This window comes from Lissotriton vulgaris, chromosome 8 (assembly GCF_964263255.1).
Source record: "Lissotriton vulgaris chromosome 8, aLisVul1.2, whole genome shotgun sequence".
Classification (NCBI taxonomy): Eukaryota; Metazoa; Chordata; class Amphibia; order Caudata; family Salamandridae; genus Lissotriton; species Lissotriton vulgaris.
Window position 1 is genome coordinate 1476203817 of NC_141696.1, and position 19510 is coordinate 1476223326.

A 19510-nucleotide genomic window follows, 5' to 3' on the forward strand; every position below is an offset into this window, starting at 1 on the left:
ATTATATACTTACCTATATTTACGTTTTAATGGTATGCGTTGTAATAGTATCTGCGATGTAATGTCATGCGTTGTAAAGGTATGCGTTGTAAGGGATCCTGCGTTGTAAAAATTGCGTGCTAATGGTATGCGTGGTAAAAGTATGCGTGCTAACAACATACATCGGTTTTATCGATGTCGTAGTGGCAATAGGAGCTTAGCCTTATTTACAAGGCAGCATTAAGCCACTTAACGTGGCCTAACGTTACCTTATAAATAAGGCCCCCTTTCACGCTATGCTTAGCGTGAAAGGGGTGGGCAGTAGGTGTTGCGGTGGGCGTTCCACCGCAACACCCATTGATTTTGACGCTGCCCCCTGTGTACAAGGGTGGCGTACATAGGAGGCAGTGCCAAACTTAAGACCAGGGAAAACATGGTCTTAACTTTGCAAAACGAGGAGAAATGCATTATTTCTACTCGTTTTTGCTTTTTCTATGTGTGCTGACTTGTGCAGTACACATGGAAAAAGCAAAATGGCATGGATTGTTTATGTAGAGGAAGGTCCCTCTTCCTGTAAATAAACAATCTTCAAACAATTCCATGTTGTGACTTTCATGTGTGCTTGAAAGTGACAAAACAGCATTTCAGGATTGTTTATGTGCAGGAAGTCATTTTGTCCACCATAAGCGTGGAAGGGTATGCTCAGACATGAGTCCCTTGCTCACTGCACCATCAGGATTCAAGCAAGCCGGGCCGAAGACGGATGTAATGCCAGAAACTGGTCCCCAGAAGCTTGTTTCCTTTCCAGTAAAAGAATTGGCTTGGTAGTTTGGTCTGCCCTGTTCCCATGATGCACTGGGCCAGGGACAGACTAATTTGCATGTAGCCAGGTTCTGAGCTGGGATGGTGCAGTGAGCTAAAAAACGGTGATGGATCAAGCCCTGATCTGTTGACTGGGTAGGAGTGTTCTGCTTAATTCAGAGACTCTGTCCATCACCACACCCCTTTTCTGAATTGTTTTATCCACCATAAGCGTGGAAGGGTATGCTCAGACATGAGTCCCTTGCTCACTGCACCATCAGGATTCAAGCAAGCCGGGCCGAAGACGGCTGTAATGTCAGAAACCGGTCCCCGGAAGCTTGTTTCCTTTCCAGTAAAAGAATTGGCTTGGTAGTTTGGTCTGCCCTGTTCCCATGATGTATTGGGTCAGGGACAGACTCATTTTCATGTAGCCAGGTTCTGAGCTGGGATGGTGCAGTGAGCTAAAAATAGGTGATGGATCAAGCCCTGATCTGTTGACTGGGTACGAGTGTTCTGCTTAATTCAGATACTCTGTCCATCACCACCCCCCTTTTCTGAATCATTATATATGAATTATAACGTGCCACAAAAACAAGCATGCTGTTTCGTAACACGTGCAAAGCAAAAGCAGCCTACATTATGGAAAATAAGGCTAACATAGGGAAAATTCCTTTAAAGTTATTACAGCGCACACCAATTTTAACTTATGCTTAACTTTGTTATGCTTGTTTCCCAAATTTCCACTAATTTTGAATACAGCCTGGAAAATGTGATCTACCCAAATATCACGTATTTGTAGACATCATAGAAATAGGAGTGATGAAGAACCGAGATAACCCACTTACTGGGGTCTCGGCGACGGGGGAACCGCCCAAATTTTCCATACCTTCCATACTTAGTAAAAGGAGACACAGGAGCCTTCGTCTGCTGGAGGAACCCAGATTTATTTCAGTAGCCCGGGCTATGGAACAGAGTCCCAAGGTAGTCAGAGACAAAACCCAGGAGGGTGCTACTTCACTCTGTATCTTACAAGCCTTTTATAAATTTTTTATCCCAGTCTTTTGGCTGTCAGACCATTGTCTAATCAGGGCTTTGTTTACAGTTGATAACCAGATCCAGAAGATGTTTGTAGTTAGTTACCTGGTCAAGGCTTGGTACACTGACCATTGTTCACTCTGCTTTGATCACGGCTCAGGCTTTCAGGTCATTGTCCAATTGCCTTGATCAAAGCCTGGTCTTTCAAGTCATTTGTTTATTCACCCTGATTAGAGTCCAGCAGTCAGACCATTGTCTAGATAACCTGTTCACGGTGTCAAGGATGTTTACCAGGCTGGGAGCAGGAGATGGAAAACTAGCTTGTTTACACAGGGCGTGGGTGTCTCATGGCTTTCTGTTGAACTGCAAAGAACAGGGGGTTGGGTGTGTGACAGTTCCTGGGCAGAAATGCAGGCTGCAAGATGGTTTTTGTTGTGTCAGTTTAGATTTTCCTTAGGCATCAGCAGAAATGACCAGGTGGGTCGTGTGGGAGTGTTTGACACGAGATGGCAATGAAAAAATAATGGAGTCTCGGTACAGATGATGCTGATCAGAAAAAAACACTTTTCCTCAGACCCTCCTTTTGCCATTGAGTCACAAATACTTTTAAGAAATGACAATGTTCATAAGACCATCTGTTTCTTGTTCGAGCATCATCATCATCATATTGGTGTTGTGAATGTTAGAGGGTGGAGGCTTGATGGTCTGAACACACATTGTACAGAGCACTGGCAGGCACTGAAAGCACAAACAGCAGGAGACCAGGACAGCTACTCCCAAGGCAAGGAAGATGAGGACCCTTCAACCCCACTGGGAAAGAAGGCCCCAGATCCAGCCGGTGAGGGACCAGCTGCCTTCATCCAAATGTATTTCGGAAGAAAGGCGATGCAGATGTTGGATGGCATCGTACACTGTAGGTGCGGTGTCTGGGATGTACACGCAGCTGGAGCCGATCAATTTACATACACCACCACGATCAGCAAGGATGACGTCGAGGACCATGCGGTTTTGGAGCGCTATAAGGTGGTCCAAGGTGGTCCGCCTGTAGCTCTGCAGTGATATTGGAGAGGGCACTAGCTGTTACTGTGATGGTGGCCTCAAGGACCCTGGTCAGTCCTCGTACAGCCCTTGGGGCCCCAGAATGGAAGGAAAACTTTAAAGTCCCCGGCTTCCTGGCCCGCTGTATCTTCGGCTGATATGACTCACCTACGTGAGCTGCACAGGGCGCCCTTCATTGACTGGTGGTAACCTCCATGAGTAGAGTATGTTGGTGGAAGGAAGAAGGCCAGATAGCAGGTACCAGACCAGTTACGGGGGAGCCAAGTATAGGCGGCAGTGCCACGGATGAAATAGGTGTTGGGGGATGCCACCAGCTTGGGAGGAGATGTAGAGTTCAAAGCTTTTGTGATATCACACTTACTGGTACCAACTTTCTTAGTCCCTAGGCCATGGATGCAGACACGGCCTTGCACATTTATGACATTCAAAGTGTCTCGTTCATCAGGCAGTATCCTTCTTGTGCGGAATCTGGAAAATGTTCGTCGAGTGGTTGAGTTGAATACTACTATTTCACTGAGTTCATCTGGTGGTAGTAGCAATGTGGACGAGCTGGTTGGGCAAAAAGGAGCATTGGCATTGCCAGATCTGTTCTGCCAGAAGTCCTCCCGAAAAGTCCCAAGGATAGAATTGGCAGTACCATTGACAGTGTAGGCCTCATGCATCAGCATCCACCACGCAAGACAAGACCCAGTGATGGAGAAGGGGTAAGGAAAGAATGGAACAGGGTGTATCATGGAATGTGGCATCAGTCCACAAACCCAGCAGTTGGAAGTGTTCATGATCAGATGATGATGATGCAACATTTGGATGAAGGTGTTGTTGAAGAATTCTGCATGGCGGGGTAATTCGTGGGCTGGTAGAGTGTAATATTGGTGCTCTACAGGAGTCGGTATAGGAGTTGGTGTGGTAACAGGATGGTAGATTAGTAACATCCAACCAAGGATAGACAGATTGAGGGAGACAAACAGCATCACCACGGTGGCTATAAAGCATTTACTATGCCGGAGACTGACATCTTGTTTCTGGAGTCCGGTGTTTTGATGGCTGCCATTGTGCTAAGCCAGGGACCTTTAGCGGCTGTGACTGGTGGTTGCTTCACTGGGCGCAGGTGCCAAGGAGCCCTATGGCATACCTTAGTTTGACACACCAGCATTACACTCATCTTGGAGGATCACAGCCCTACAGCCTATCGGCACTTGGCAAAGTCAAGGGCAAGTCTTCCCTCGGGGGCGCAAGTTATATCGGTCGGAAGTAGGAACAGTATGGTAGGGAAACAGTTGTTCTTGGTGTTGAGCAGAATTAGGGGAAGGTTCCACGCTTCCTTTCAGTATGTTGTCACTCTCTGCTTCTGTAGATGTAGAATGCAGTCTGGCATCGCTGAATGGGACAAACGTCGGAACTGTTTCTGTTTCTGAGTCTCCTTGTCCTTCCCTCACCCATGATCATAGGGGAGAGGCAGAGGCACACGCCGGCAGTGAAACGAATTAACCCAATTCTTCTGCCCTTCTAATTTCACAGCGGTGTGGGTGGCCAGTAACACCTGACGGGGCTGTGTCCAGCGGGGCTCTAGGCTCTTAGTTCGTTGAAAGTTCCGGATCAGGACATATTTTCCAGGTTGGATAACGTGTCCTGGGCCCTCGCTTTTGTCAGGTATGGCCTTGTGCACCTGGTGATAAAGAGTACGAAAGGTATTAGTTAGACTGTACAGATAATCAGTTAATACAGGGTATTCAACATCAGACAGTTTCTTAGGCCGTGGGACACCCCAGACATTGGCAGGCCTCCTGAACATGATCTCGTGGGGGGATAGCCCTATCCGGGTGTGTTTGGCGTGAACAGAGGTACTGAGCTTAATTAGAGATAAAAACTATTTTTGATATAGAACACAATAGCGACTATATATTTAACCTGTCCAGCCAGACCAGGATTTTTATTTTCTTACAATCAAAACAATGGAGTACAAAAAGTAGTTGTTTGCAGTAGGGCACAATCCTGTACCAAACTAGTGAGAGAGACAGAAAATAGAAGCAAGAATTAGAGCAGTAAAGTTCACAGGCAAGGGAAAAAAAGGGGAAACTGGACACGTTTAAATCAGTGTAAACAGTGTTCTCCAGAGTGGAGCATACAAATTGATACACAGTGGTTACATGTATGTCCACTTAAAAGAGTCGACGTTTCTATCCATTGCTCAGATAGTTAAGGATCATCATCAGGACTGTAAAATCAATTGATTTGCCTGAGTAAATTATTACGCCTGTTTGTGGGACGAACAGGGAGGAAAAAGAACAATAAAGGGGCATATTACCAAGCAATAGCGATAATTATCGCTATTGCTTGGTTAGAGACAAAAATTTACAGCTGAGCTGCGGCGATTTTTACCGCAAATAAACCTTGGTATTACCATGGTTTATCGCAAATGAGATAAAAATCGCCGCAATGCATGAATATCGCTGAAAAGTCAGCGATATTCATGCATTACCGAGCTAATGCTCTTAGCCATGTTATTCACCTCCCATTGGATAACATGGCTAAGAACTGCTCAGGGCAGGTGTTAGCTTTTGGAGATATTCGCGCTTAGCGCGAATATCTCCAAAAGTTGGTAATAGGAGATAGCGATGTTAGCGACTGTTTTCAGTCGCTAACATCTTGGCACGCCCACTTTGCATGTCATTAGTGATAAATATCACTGACATGCAAAGTGGGGCCCAAGATGGTCGCTATCTCCTACTAGCTGTCGCTAACTGGTGTTAGCGACAGCTAGGTAATAGGGAGATAAATTTATCTCCGCTTTCTTGGCTTATAAAGCCAAAAAAGCGGAGATAAACCCCTTTGATAATATGCCCCAAAGTTTTTTAGAAATCAAAGCCTGAGTAGTCAGCAATTTGAAGGATATGCACACATATACAATATTCGGAACCGCAGTGAACTCTTCAGGTGCAAGTGCACAGGTGAGTTTAAAAACGCGAAAAGTGTTTTGTAACAAAATACGCATGATTCGATCCGTGGGGCGTGAGCCGCGTGAGTGCTTATCGGGAGTAACCACATTTATTTGTGTCCATGATAACAGTCGCGCATAGAGGGTATCTGTTCATGCACAGCTGTGAGCGGTTTCAAAAACGAAAGGACACGAATGTGAGGGCGTGCGAGCTAAGGGCAAGTATGGTGGATTCCAGCAGGTATTGTCAGCCTTACCTCGATTCAGACTGCTGATCGTACTGTAATTGGTTCCAGGACCAAGTGCGGTCGCTGGCGATGAGGTTAAGGCTTACGCTGTGAATAAAAACCGGAGTTAGAACACTAATTACCGATGGCGGGAACAATGTGCCGTGGTGCACGGCAGCGCCGGTAGCGAAGGACCTACCAGGGGTAATACCCAGTAAGCAACTAGTTGGGAATCACAGGACGCTTGGTAGCGAGATCCTTCAAGGTAGTTGGCGGTCTTCGTTTGATGGAAGATACGCTAGTAAAAAGGAGGGGTGGAGGTTAGAGGGGTTCCAAATTAGAAAAATATCGTCAATATATCAACGCCAAAAACCAATCCCTGAATAGAAGGGGTTATCCATCCATCATTAAATACACTGTGCACGATGGATGTAGAGTCGTTGTATACCAACATCCCCCAGACAGCGGCTCTCTTAGTCATTCAAAAAAGACTAGACTCTCGCCCCCGCCCGCACAAAATACCCACTCTCTTCATCCTACAACTACTCGAACTATGCCTAACTAGGAACTTTTTCATCTTTGATAATGTCTATTATCAACAGATCAAGGGTACTTCCATGGGGGCAATTTTTGCCCCCAACCTGGCTATTCTTTTCATGGATGAACTCGAGACAAGTTTGATTCTGTCAGAAGGTAACCCCTTCTATTCAGGGATTGGTTTTTGGCGTCGATATATTGACGATATTTTTCTAATTTGGAACCTTGACATCAACGCAATAAACCAGTTCTTACACTGGCTCAATAATAACTGCGCAGATCTCAAATTCAAACTGGCTCATGACAAAGCAGAAATAGCGTTCCTAGACCTCACAGTTTATCATAATGAAGGCAAACTTCTTACACGCCTCTTCAGAAAGCCGACATAGCGTAATACACTCCTTAGCTATGACAGCAATCACCCTAGGGCACTAAAAGATTCCTTATCTTATTCCCAATTCTTGCGGATAAGGAGCAACTGCTCTTGCAAAACAGATTATTTCAGGAAGGCTAACATTCTATCTGACAAACTTAAAAATCGGGGTTATCCAAGAAGGCTAGTAAAGACGGCGTCGAAAAGGGCGTGGTACTGCCCAAGAGAGGCCTTGCTGACACCCAAAGTATGTGACAAATCAGAGAGGATAGCTTGCGTCACTACTTTCTCGCCGGTGGCACACAAAATCAGGAAATCTATCCTTAAACACTGGCCCATAATTAATGCTGGCTCCATTAATCTAGAAAGACCCTTATTTGCTTTCCGCAAGAGTAAAAAACTTAAGGACCACTTGGTGAGAGCGGCCTTACCTGCTCCCACACCCAGATCTACCATTGAGTCCAATTGGAATTTGCCATTGCTACTGGGACATAAAAAATGCGGGGGCTGTAATGTCTCTGGTTATGCAATAGAGACACGTAATTTCAGTCATAATGATGTCACTGTCGAATTGAAATCTTTTTCCAATTGCAATACCAACAATGTTATCTACACAATATTGTGCCCTTGCCCTAAAATGTATGTAGGTCAGACGACTCAGAAAGCAAAAACCAGAATCTGCTAACATAGGAGTCGCCTTAGGTGCAGGACTCCCAATGCACCATTGGTCGAATATTTCATTGAGAAAAATCACACTGAGGACGACATTCACTGGACAATCCTAAAAGTCGTCAAATTGTCACAAAGGGGTGGCAACCTGGCTCATCTCCTGAATCGGGAAGAACTAAAAAGCATAATTCGATTTGACACCATACGGATCGGCCTGAACAGGAGTGAGGATTGGACTACCTTGCTCTAATCTGCTACCCACAAATGAACTTGAATGAACAATTTGGATTACAGTTGTGTCCTGGTTCCACTCTCGGGGCAGACTTCAGAAACTGTTCATTTATCACTGCCATAATCCTCTCATTATGTGAATGTATGCTCTGTCCACCATGTGAACCTTGAGGTGATTATTGAAGGTCACTAATAGTTGTACTTCACTTGCGCCGTATTTTAATTGCACAAATTCTGTTTTTAAGAACCAGTCACTCCCATCATTTACCACTCTAAGATGGCCCCCACAGTTGCATGCTCATGCTCCACCCACTCCCATAGACACGAGATCCATGCTGGCGGTCACATGACTGCCGCTTCCAGGGCTTATCCACAGAGCTGCGCTCCCTTTACTAGGCTCACCGGCTGACAAGATCGCATTGTCGCCATCACGCCCCCTCACCGCTGTGTATCCTGAAACTGTTCACGCACATCGGTAAGTTTTACCATGTCCGAATGTGGCTCCACGGAACTTTCCTCCCTTTCACCTCACCCCCTAACCTCCACCCCTCCTTTTTACTTGCGTATCTTCCATCAAACGAAGACCGCCAACTACCTTGAAGGATCTCACTACCAAGCGTCCTGTGATTCCCAACTAGTTGCTTACTGGGCATTACCCCTGGTAAGTCCTTCGCTACCGGCGCCGCCGTGCACCACTGCATGTTATTCCCGCCATCGGTAATTAGTGTTCTAACTCCGGTTTTTATTCACAGCGTAAGCCTTAACCTCAGCGCCAGCGACCGCACTTGGTCCTGAAACCAAATACAGTACGATTAACCGTCTGAATCGAGGTAAGGCTGACAATACCTGCTGGAATCCACCATACTTGCCCTTAGCTCGCACGCCCTCACATCCGTGTCCTTTCGTTTTGATACCGCTCACAGCTGTGCATGAACAGATACCCTATATGCGCGACTGTTATCAAGGACACAAATAAATGCAGTTAGTCCCGATAAGCACTCACGCGGCTCACGCCCCACGGATCGAATGACGCATATTTTGTTACAAAACACTTCTCGCGTTTTTAAACTCACCTGAAGAGTTCACTGCGGTTCCGAATATTGTATATGTGTGCATATCCTTCAAATTGCAATGGATCGAAATTTCGACTCTTAAGTCGATATACATGTAACCACTGTGTATCAATTTATAAGCTCCACTCTGGAGAACACTGTTTACACTGATTTAAAAGTGTCCAGTTTGCTCTTTTTTTCCCTTGCCTGTGAACTTTACTGCTCTAATTCTTGCTTCTATTTTCTGTCTCTCTCACTAGTTTGGTACAGGATTGTGCCCTACTACAAACAACTACTTTTTGTATTCCAGTCATTGTTTTGATTGTAAGAAAATAAAAATCCTGGTCCGGCTGGACAGGTTAAATATATAGTCCCTATTGTGTTCTATATCAAAAATTGTTTTTTTCTCTAATTAAGCTCAGGACCTCTGTTCACGCCCAATAATCTATACCCATGGTCCTCTGCTACCTTTTGGGTCCCCCTTGTTTTTATAAAAAACCTATCCGGGTGTGTGCCATTGTTCTTGTAGACAGTAGGGCTAGGGGTATATATTAGACAAATCATGCACGTTTTAACCAGCTTTTCAGCATATGCTGGTATCTTAGAGTTGTACCACGTAGGTTCCAACAACTTGCATATTCCTTTTGGACTAATGTGAGCAGGACCATGGGCCATCGTAACTACTGGTGGCACTTGACTGTCAGGTAACATCCATTGTCTTTCCATAGTCGAACGGACCCAGCAACCATCAATTCCCTTCTTTGCTACTTGCTCCTTCCACACCCTTACTTCCTCAGGAGTAGCATGGGACTGAATATCAATCACACTTTGCACTGTGTTTTCAACCATGCCCTCATCTGTCACCCACCTAGCGGGACCTCCTAAATACATTCCTTCTCTTTTCCTAAGAGCTGTTTGTCTGGCTGTCTGGTCAGCCAGGGCATTGCCTTTCCCAACATCATCTGTCACTTTCTTATGGGCCTTACATTTTATAATGGCCACCTTTTTGGGGAGTGTCAGGGAGACCAACAGTCTGTGAATTAGGGGGCCATGTTGGATCTTGGTCCCATGGGAAGTAAGGACATTCCTTTCTTTCCCCAATCTCCCAAAGTTGTGGGCCACCCCAAAGGCATACTGACTGTCAGTATAGTTATTTACTGTTATTCCCTTGCTTATCTCACAGGCTCTAGTGAAGGCCACTAATTTTGCTGCCTGAGCAGAGCACTGCGGAATCTGAGCTGTTTCTACTACTTGCCCCAATGTCGTGAGGGTGTAGGCGGCTGAGGTGTTACCTTCTGGCCTTCTGAGACATGATCCGTCCACATACAGTGTACCTTCTGGTTCTGCTATCGGGGTATCCTGTAAGTCAACCCATCCCTTTGTCTCCTCCTCTGTCCTTAGTATGCATTCATGTGGTTCTAAGCGGGCATCCTGAGTATCCAGTGGGAGTAATGTGGCGGGGTTCAGTACAGTACATCTTTTGATGTTGATGTGGCTGGCAAAGAGTGTCAGTTCACATCCTGTGAGTTGTGCGCTAGTGAGGTACTGTGTCTTGGTGTTATTAAGGAGGGTATCTACGGAATGGGGGACCATCAGAGTCAGGGGGAGTTCATGACGATTCCCGCACTCTGAAAGACCATGAGGGCGGCCGCAGCGGTCGACGTAGGCATCCTGGGAGAGCCCTTGCAACAGAATCTAAGGTGGCTGAAAAATAGGCACATTGCCGTTGGTGACCCCCAAACATCTGGGTCAAGACAGCGCATGCACAGCCGTCTAGCCCATGTACAAAAAGAAAAAAATTGTTTGCTATAGTCAGGAGTACCGAGGACTGGAGCAGTACACAGGGCCCTCCTCAAATCTTGAAAGGCCTGTTCCATGCTCTGTAGTCTAGGGAAAGGAACTATCTGATATGTCCTTAGTGGTGAGGGCAAGAAGATATTTGACCATGGCCGAAAAATTGGAAATCCACTGTCTACAGTATGAGTGTAGGCCTATAAAGGTTCACACCTGCTTTTGCGTTCGTGGGGTCGTCATAGCATTGATAATGGCTACACGATCAGCGGTGAGCTGCCTTCTCTCCTTTAAGAGGAGATGACCTAAATAGGTCACCTTCTCTTGACAAAATTGAAGTTTTTTAAAAGAGACTTTGGGGCATATTACCAACAACTAGTGATAATTATCGCTATGTTGGCTTAGCGGCGATTTTTTTATCTCCGAGCTGCGGCGATTTTTATCGCTTAGGAACCTTGCTATTATCAAGGTATATCTCCTAAGCGATAAAAATCGGCCGAAATGCATGAATATCGCTGAAAAGTCAGCGATATTCATGCATTACCGAGCTAATGCTCTTAGCCATGTTATTCACCTACCATTGGATAACATGGCTAAGAACTGCTCAGGGGCAGGTTTTAGCTTTTGGAGATATTCGCGCTTAGCGCGAATATCTCCTAAAGTTGGTAATAGGAGATAGCGATGTTAGCGACTGTTTCCAGTCGCTAACATCTTGGCACGCCCACTTTGCATGTCATTAGTGATAAATATCACTGACATGCAACGCGGGGCCAATGATGGTCGCTATCTCCTACTAGCTGTCGCTAACTGGTGTTAGCGGCAGCTAGGTAATAGGGAGATAATTTTATCTCCGCTTTCTTGGCTTTTAAAGCCAAAAAAGCGGAGATAAACCCCCTTGATAATATGCCCCTTTGTGATTATGGAGTGCAAGGTGGCGTAACAAACAGAGAGTAGCTTCTTTACATGCTGGGACAGAATTTGCAGCAATGAGGAGGTCATCTACATATTGTATTAGTGTGGAATTATCAGGGAGTTCTAAGGAAGCTAGTTGACTTTTTAGGGCTTGACTATAGATACTGGGACTCTCGGATAAACCTTGAGGGGCGAGGCAGAATCTAAAGCTCCGCCCTCCAAGGGAGAAACCAAACAAATGTCTCCTGTCAGGATGTATAGGAATGCTTAAAAAAGCATTCTTCAGGTCTATGACAGAGAAGTGTGTGGCGTCAGAAGGGACCATCGTGAAGAGGGCTGTAATGTCGGGGACAACAGGATATTGGGAGATTGTTATTTTCTTAAGTGCTCTCAGGTCAATCACAAATCGGTATATTTTAGGGGGGAGAGCATCTCTATTGGTCTTTTTAAGAACAGGAATAATGAGACTGTTACAGATTTTGCCACGTGTCTCTTCCACTACGCCCTTGTCCATCAATTCAGATATTATTGTCAAAAAGGCCATTTCTCCTTCCGCGGGTAGTCGATACTGTCGCAGGCAGGGGAGACGTGCACCTGTCTGGATGCGTATCACATGAGGGGGAATGTAGACACCCTACATCAGTGTCTGATGATGCCCAGAGGGAGGAAGATAAAGACTGCAACTCTGGTGGGAGGGGACCGGACAGATACATGTAGGATGCTGCGGTGGGAGAAATTGTTAGGGATACACCTTGGGGACTACATGATATGGTCGCATACAGAGCTTTCAGTAAATACATACCTAACAAGTTTTCACTGCAATCTGTAGTAAGGACCAAGGGAGCGTCAACATGTGCAGGGCCAATATCGAGAGGGAGGGGTTCAGAGACAGGACTGGTCACAGGTGTTCCTGCAAAACCCACGGAGACATTCATATTGCCAGAAAGGGGTGCTTATGCTTGTTAGGATCCTGTCTCATCAACTTCGTCATAATCATCATTATAATAAGTGCGTGTTGCTTCGTACCCATCAAACTTGTTGGCTGGGTGCGGCCGGACGGGATAGTCATCCCTGGGCCTACGTTCTTTATCCTGTGGATGGGGCGAGCCATGGTCCCTAGTCGGCCTCTCTTCCCTAAGAGCGCGAGGCCGAGTCTTCCCTGTTCCGATGTTTTCAGCTAACACAGGACAGTCATCTATTAAATGGCCATACCCCTTACAATAAGTACACTGATCTGTTTGGAGTGCTCCCGTGCGTTGAGGGCTGGAGGGGGTAGACTGGCGAGCCCTAGGAAGGGGTTGGAGTTGAGGTCTAAAATTCCCGTGGGCATCGGGACCTCGGGAGGGTAAGCCTGCTGCAGAAGGGCCTTAGTCTTAAGATCCCTAACCTTTCTACATTCCCTGTCTCTATCTTCATTCTCCCTATTCTTGTGATATTTTGCCATAGCCAAGATACCAGTCATAGTTTGGGCAGACCATGTACTTTCAACTTTCTTTAGCCTGGCGGAGATCTCAGCAAGCATGTTGCTGACAAACTTATCGACAAATACTGGGCCAGTACCTGAGGTCCGGGGATCCAAACCACTGTGTCCCTTGTATTCTGTCTCAAAACGGGTAAAGAAGTCAGCCACATTCTCAACTTTTCGCTGCCTACAGGCGTATATTTTATCCCAGGTAATGACAGTTTCCGGCAAAAAAAATTCATAAACGTCATTATTTTACCGAGCAAAGTCTGAATGTCAGCTTCTGGTTTAGTCCCTCCCAACCTTGCTTCTTCCATAGCATCTAAGTCAGCCCATTTACCTCCCAATGCCACTTCATGGTCAGTATGTCGAATCTTGTCCCAAATTTCAGTGGGGACAACCGTACCAAAAAGTAAATCTATATCCTCCAGAACGAGAGTACCTGCAGATATATTCTGACCTAATTCTCTGTAAAAGGCAGCTGGATTCTTCCTGGCGTCTGGTAATCATCCTTTTAACTGCATTACTTCTGACCTTTTCCAAGGAACATGAACCCAAAGCCTGCGCCAGTGTGCTTCAACAGCCCCTCTGCCATTATTTTGGGCATCGGTAAGTGCGTTAACAAAGACAGGGGCCGCCTCTCTCATTAGCATAGCTGTTTCCAGAGGGGTGTTGAGAAAAGCTGTCATATCACAGTAAGCCATTACAGCAGACATAGCGCCAAATCTCCTCTCCCTTAACATCGCCTCTTTTTATTTGTGACCTAAGGTCCGTTAATCCTGTGGGTACCTGTTTAAGCGCATTCTCAAATCTTTGCATGACCAAAGTACACATATATTCAGCCCAGGTGGTCTGTTCTATAATCGTCCACTGAGAAAAGGTGGACCATATTTCTTTAAAGGTATAAATATTCCCGTTATTCATCCAACATTCACACTGCTGCCTCTGTAGGTAATTTTCTCGAAGAGACGAAAAGCTGACTGCAGAGCACAGGGAGGCCAGTCGGGGGGAATTCAACAATTTATATAAATCCTGCTGAACTGTAGACCACGGGGAAGTGGGAAAAGGGCGGGTAGGGGTAAGGCCGCAGGGGTTGGGCGGATGGAGACTTGCTGTCATTCCCGCAGCGAGGACAGTGTTGGTGTCGTAGGAAAAGTCGGGAGGGTCGGTGTGACAGGGAGAACAGTAGGAGGGGCAGTGGGGGCAGGAGTGGGTGGTGGTGGTGGGGCATGCGGGGTGTGAGGCGTCAGGGCAGGGTACATTGGGGCATATGCAGGAGGGCTTTCTAGCATAGCATCAATCAAGGAATCACCTTCTTCTCTCACTTCCATATGGCCCTCTCCTTTCTTCTCACGAGCTGGATAACATTTTTGTACCCCTGCCCCATGCTCCCTATTGGCTATTTCTACGGATTTTGTCATTTGATTTAGTAAATTTTCTCTGCCTTGGTCGGCCATTGACATATGTTCCTGTTTTCTTTCTTGAGCCTTCTGTTTTCTAGCTCTCTGCTCTATCTCTTTCCTCCAAAATCGGACAGATTCAAACATAGACGGGCGCGTTTTTTATTTCATTAATTGTTCCTCTAAGTTGGCGAGAACTTGGCAATTAAAGGAGCCATATAGTGGCAACTGTAATTCTGCGTTACTTTTTTTGTATATTTTACCCAGAATGAGGAAAACATTATAGCAGAAGGGCCATGTTTAACATACATCCTATTGCCAGGGGTCCCTTCTGGAGGAAGCGGACAGGCCGCCTCCAGCTGGGAGTCCTGCGTACACATACAAAAACATAATTTCTTGAACTTACTACTGACTGGCATGCTTAAAAACAGATAACAGACACCAGTGGGTTTCTAAAACTCACCTCGCTTGCTTGGCTTTTGCAAAAGTCAATAACAACTTGGCTTTTGCAAAAGTAAATAACAGAATCATACAGAATTGGTGGATGATCAGTCCACCCTTACCTTACAGGGGTAGTTCTCTTCTGCAGACGTAGGGCTGTGTCCTGCTCCAGAAATTATTTGCTAGGGGACTCCAGTGAGGACACGGTCATGTAGTCCAGACCGGGTGGGGAGGGACAGCGGGCGAGTCGTTCGGTCTACCGAAATACAAGAATCCCTCGGGTAGGGGGCCTCCGTCGGAGTCTCTCAGTGCACCTCCTCACATCCACCGGGCCTGACTTCCGTACTCGTGGACTCCCTGTTCAGGCGCCATTTGAAGAACCGAGATAACCCACTTACTGGGTCTCTGTGGCGGGGGAACCGCACAAATCTTCCATACCTTCCATACACAGTAAAAGGAGGCATAGGAGCCTTCGTCTGCAGGAGGAACCCAGATTTATTTCAATAGCCCGGGCTATGGAACAGAGTCCCAAGCTGACAAACCCCAGAGACAAAACCCAGGAGGCTGCTACTTCACTCTGTAGCTTACAAGCCTTTTATGCATTTGTTATCCCAGTCTTTTGGCTGTCAGACCATTGTCTAATCAGGGCAGTGTTTACAGTTGATAACCAGATCCAGATGATGTTTGTATTTAGTGACCTGGTCAAGTCTTGGTACACAGAACATTGTTCACTCGGCTATGATCACGGCTCAGTCTTTAAGGTCATTGTCCAATTGCCTTGATCAAAGCCTGGTCTTTCAAGTCATTTGTTTATTCACCCTGATTAGATAAACCCTGACTGTCCAGCAGTCAGACCGTTGTCTAGATAACCTGTTCACGGTGTCAAGGATGTTTACCAGGCTGGGAGCAAGAGATGGAAAACAAGCTTGTTCACTCAGGGCGTGGGTGTCTAATGGCTTTCTGTTGAACTGCAAAGAACAGGGGGTTGGGTGTGCGACAGTTCCTGGGCAGAAATGCAGGCTGCAAGATGTTTTTTGTCTTGGCAGTTTAGATTTTCCTTAGGTATCAGCAGAAATGACCAGGTGGGTCGTGTGGAAGTGTTTGACACGAGAAGGCAATGAAAAATAATGGAATCTCGGTACAGATGATGCTGATCGGAAAAAAACACTTTTCCTCAGTGAGATATCACTCCTTCACCAGACGCACAGCATGATCCGTGTATTTAACACATATTAACCTTCAATTTTTCCAGATTTCAAAATAATGATACTATGTACTCCTAAAGTTCTTGATCACCTGTTTATTGTCCTTTGGAATCACACATGAGATGCTTATGTTTTCAACAGTTTCTCATGTGGCAGATATGCCCATCCGGACCTTTTTCTGTAGCACGCCAGAATACATAAAACATCCTCAGTCACTGATCTTATCTCACCCAATGCATTTTGGGCTGTTAAAAAGGGCTTCTCTACAAATAAAAGAACAATGCTACAGACCTCTCTACTTTACAGTTTAAACCATGAAGTATAGAATACACATTTCATGCCAAATTTGATAACTAACCCCTCAACAGCGTTATTCCCACTAACAGCGTCTCTACACACTGCAACGATGTTACCTGGAAAAACCTCTATCAGGCTATATTACCCCACGTCATTAATCTTCCCTGCTCCAAACTGAAGCCCCCAAGGTGTTCCCCCTCACTTTTTGCCTCACACATACTTTGTCACTTAATACCTCAATGCTGACCCACATCACTTTCTTCCGTGCCTTACTGACTTCTTTCAATTTCTTCCCAGCGTTCTCTTCTTTTACAAGGCAGTTTACCAAATGTGGCTAACTTCCCTCTCTTTTAAGTAGTATTACGTGACTTCGCCCCTCATAATACACTAATCACAACCACCCGGCTGTTATGATGCTTATCCTGAAAACTCCACATCCCATAATTCACTGCTTCAGTCATAGCATGATTGATGAACCCACACTAATTCCAATGTTGGATTAATCAACACATGCACCTAGAGGATACCTCAGAGGTGGCCCCTGAAACAACGCAACACAGGTGGGCTTACTGACTGGGTTTAGGCAGCCTAATGCCAGAGACAAATTACGGACCCTTAAGCGTGAGGGCCTTCCCTCTCGGGAGGCCACAAACTAGGTTGGCTCTTTGAAGGGGTGGTTAGCACCCCTCCCATGAGATGACCTTTAGATTAGCCTGCCCAGGCAACAAAGCTTCAAAACAAGCCCCTCCGCCTCTGGTATGTGACTCTGGTTTCTCTTATAGGACAGGAAGCCAACCCCCATGGGCTGCTCCAACTTTGGCAGGAGGACAGGTGGGAATATTAGTTACATTAGAAGGGGTGCCCAGAGTCAACCAGGACCACCCCTAGAGTGGGACAGGTGGACATGACCCTCTTGTCAAATCCTCCATCTTGTCTTGGAGAGAATTAACCAACCCAGGTCAGGGTTATGCCTACTTCCCAACAGAAGTGCTCATAGGAGGATGTAGTCACACTTAAGGTAAGTAGCCTATTGGCTACTACCTGCCAATCTCTCGAATGCCCCTAAATTCAGTATTTAAGTGGCACCGCTGGGTCAAAAACCTTGGATTCTGAAGACCTAAGAAAAAAGAGGACACCAAAGAGGCGCAAAAGCTGAGAAGGCTGAAGAGAGCATCTGACTCGCCCCTGCAGACTTCTTTGAAAACTGCACCAAAGTTGACGCGCCCTGCAGCTGTTGACTCCAGAAATTGGGAGTACTGCCTGCCTGTGAAAAAGACTCAAGACCTCCCGATGACAGTGGATCTGTTTTGAATTAACTCCAAAGAAAAGACTCTGAGGCCTCCGGAACTGGCATAATTCGACTCCTAAAGTAACTACTACACCTGCCGCCTCCGGACCGAGTTGAAGTGAGCCAACAGTGCAAAGAAGGTTCCTCAGCCCTCCAGAGTTTGTTTCCATTGTAGTTTCCCCTCTCCTTGCCTCCTCAACTACAGCTGGAGCCTCTGCATGCAGGCCCCCTCAGCCGTGACTGGTCTGGTAAGGAAAAACTTGATGCCTTAGTACACCTCTGCACCCGTTGCCTCTGGGCCTTGGAAAAGAGCACCAAAGGTGCCCACTCTTGCAAGGCATGAGCCCACTTGCTGGTTCAGCCTGACTGGCTTCCTAGCCAGAGCCTGCAGCCTCTTTTTACAGAGACAGACCGCCATTGAAACGCATTGGGCACCTGACGCTGTACCCAGCTGCCCTCATCGAACTGGTGGTGAACTGTTGGTGCTATATTGGACCTTGCCTACCAGTCACCTTAACATTGTGGAACTCAGAAATTGTACAATGTCCACTTTTTAAAGTGAAAATAATCCATAGTTAAAAACCGTACTTACCAGAATGATTTTTCTCTGATGCCTAAACATATATAAAGATACTGGCTATATTTATGAATTAGTGTGGCTCTCCTTCTTGAGTCATGTTGTCATTTATTGGCCATTGTGTGTATTTTGTGAATGTCTTGCGCTCCTCTGTGTTAAGCCTAAGGCTGCTCGACCACAGTACTTCCTAATAGAGCATTTTGGGATTGCATAGCAAGTCCCTGTCCACTAGTAAGGGAACCCCAGTAATCTTTAAACAATATATCAGATTAATAAAGTATATCACATACAGAGCCAGGTTCCTACATTCTCTCATCCGTGTCATTAGAGCTAATATGTGGCGATCTGTTTGCCATTGCGCACCGCTCCTCAAGAAGGAGCGGCTCATACTGGGCATTATGCAGAAGATGTAAACCCAAAGAACAGTCCTGATAATGGGTCACTAAGGGACTCATCAGCAGTTCAATGTTTGAAGTTGTGAGCATCTGTTGTTCCAGGCAAATATCTAGTGTCCATTTTAAGGGGCACCAGATGCAGTGGAACAAGGGTTGCCGGCACAGGTAAAACCAGGCAAGCCGGAATGTTAGCCACCAATCAAGGTCCAGTTCCGAAACAATGACATTACGTAAATTTGAAGTATGTCTTAATGACACAGAAACAGCGATGCTCTCGCACACAAACACAAGGTATATTACTGGTGGTCAAGTAATAATCAACATAAAGCATATGTAGCACAAAAGTAGACAAATGCAGATTCTTGGGTATATTTCTTAAGGTGGGTTGTTTAATGGGTCCACAACCAGCCTTAATCGGTCCACAACCAGCCGACACGTGTTTCGTCGTGTGGGAATAGGTCACAACGACTCTTCAGGGCTTGTAGAACGGACCACGGAAAACGGCGACCGGGAAATACAGGAGGAGGGATGCCACGTATCTGAACAAAATGCCAAGTCTGCGAGCGAATTCTTTTTATACAATAAATGAAAAGTGGATCCCCTCCCGGTACCGTCTTAATACCTACACGTATTAAGCGCAAATTATTCAAGAACCGGTAACACTGTGGGCTCAAATTCGACAGAGGCACACACTCATGTTCTCTGGAATACATGATTCTGACAAACTTTCCACAGAATTAATACCATCTAGCAAGCACTGAGTCATATCTACAGGGAATCTTTTTCTTCCGGACCTGCTTCCGTGCAGGCTGTGCCACAAGCCCTGAAGAGTCGTTGTGACCTA